Source organism: Gadus chalcogrammus, chromosome 11 (assembly GCF_026213295.1).
Source record: "Gadus chalcogrammus isolate NIFS_2021 chromosome 11, NIFS_Gcha_1.0, whole genome shotgun sequence".
In the NCBI taxonomy this organism is placed as follows: domain Eukaryota; kingdom Metazoa; phylum Chordata; class Actinopteri; order Gadiformes; family Gadidae; genus Gadus; species Gadus chalcogrammus.
The window spans coordinates 10,329,915-10,331,736 of record NC_079422.1 but is presented as its reverse complement, the minus strand read 5'-3'; positions in this window follow the sequence as shown (position 1 = coordinate 10,331,736).

Sequence of the window (1,822 nt, the reverse complement as noted above, 5' to 3'; positions counted from 1 at the left end):
TGTCTGACGGCGGTGACCTCGTCGGAGCTCAGCAGGTCTGGAGGGAACGCCCCCTTCACTTACACGGCCATGCCTCCAGCTCAACTTTTTGCAGACATTAAATAAAAATCGATGATGAACAAACGATTATAATAGAAAACATGTTGGCCTACTATTTTAGGATGTCACTAGGGAAAAACTTTGATTTGGAGTCTTGAGTGTTTTATTTGCAATAATGTGTATAGGCCTATACTCTCTCTCACATGACAGGGCTGGGTATTTTCTTCGATGTCGTCATTACGGATCCAGTTAGGAAATGAGGACATTCCTTTAAATGTGATGTGTTTTACATCAAGCGCACTGGCCCTTCCAGAACATCTATCTCCATCAATCTATCCCATAGCGGTTCCCCCCGTTTACGACACAGGTTTCATACACCAATCCAGAGTGAAATGTAGGCTACTGTTGATAGTGGATATGGAGTTTATTTAGAATGCACAGTTGTGCTTCTTTCTAGGGTGTCTGGACAGCTGTTTTGTTGTGGTTCTGACCCTACGGTTATCCATCCTAATACCTGAGATACCGGCTAACAGCTGCATGATGTTTGAGAGAGAGAGAGAGAGAGAGAGAGAGAGAGAGAGAGAGAGAGAGAGAGAGAGAGAGAGAGAGAGAGAGAGAGAGAGAGAGAGAGAGAGAGAGTCCTCTGCTCTCCCAGATGGAAAGAACCCTAACCCTTGCAGTTCAATGAGTGGTTCCTGAAGGGAGTCTGTCAACTGGGAATATGGTTTTAGTATAAATCATTATCACAACCTTTAAGACTGCTATGTATGAGGCTCATCTAATGCTTTTATTTATATAACTGCTGCCCAGATTGTGGGTCAGCAGGCATGAGGCATGGCCGTGTAAGTGAAGGGGGCGTTCCCTCCAGACCTGCTGAGCTCCGAGGTCACCGCCGTCAGACACGTTCTCGCCCGCTACGGAGAGAGGAGCACCGACCAAGGGTAATGCTTAATCTAATTTACTGTGGGGTGTAAACAAAGTCCAGTGTGTTGGAGACCAGACAACAGGCATCCACAGCACTATTTCTGCTAACCACATTATTGGAATGTAGCCTACTTACAAAAAAATATATTGGCATCATTCTATTATTATTTAATTATTAGTTTTTTAATTTGACATTTGCGATTGAAGTCAGAATTGCAACAAGAGCACCAATTTCCACAACATGTTTCAGAGATTTGCTATAATAAAATTATATCTTCCTAGAAAAATAATTTAAAAATTTCAAGGACAGCTATTGGACCTTAGAACGTTCCGTTCTGGACGTCCAACACGCCAACCTCAACATGACGTTTATCCGTACACAATGATGCACCCCCCCATATATCAGTCTGTCTTTCGGTCTGTCTATCTATCAATCTATCGAAGCGTCCCGTCTATCTATCTATCTTTCTATTTATCCACATATCCATCCATCCATCCATCCATCCATCCATCCATCCATCCATCCATCTATCCATCCATCCATCCATCCATCCATCTATCCATCCATCCATCCATCCATCCATCCATCCATCCATCCATCCATCCATCCATCCATCCATCCATCCATCCATCTATCCGAAGTCCATCTATCTATCTATCCATCTGTCTGTCTGTCTGTCTGTTTGTCTGTCTGTAGATCGATTTGTTTGTCTGTCTGTCTGTCTGTTTGTCTGTCTGTTGATATATCGATTTGCCTGTCTGTCTGTCTGTCTGTCTGTCTGTCCGTCCGTCCGTCCGTCCGTCCGTCCGTCCGTCCGTCCGTCCGTCCGTCCGTCCGTCCGTCCGTCCGTCTGTCGTC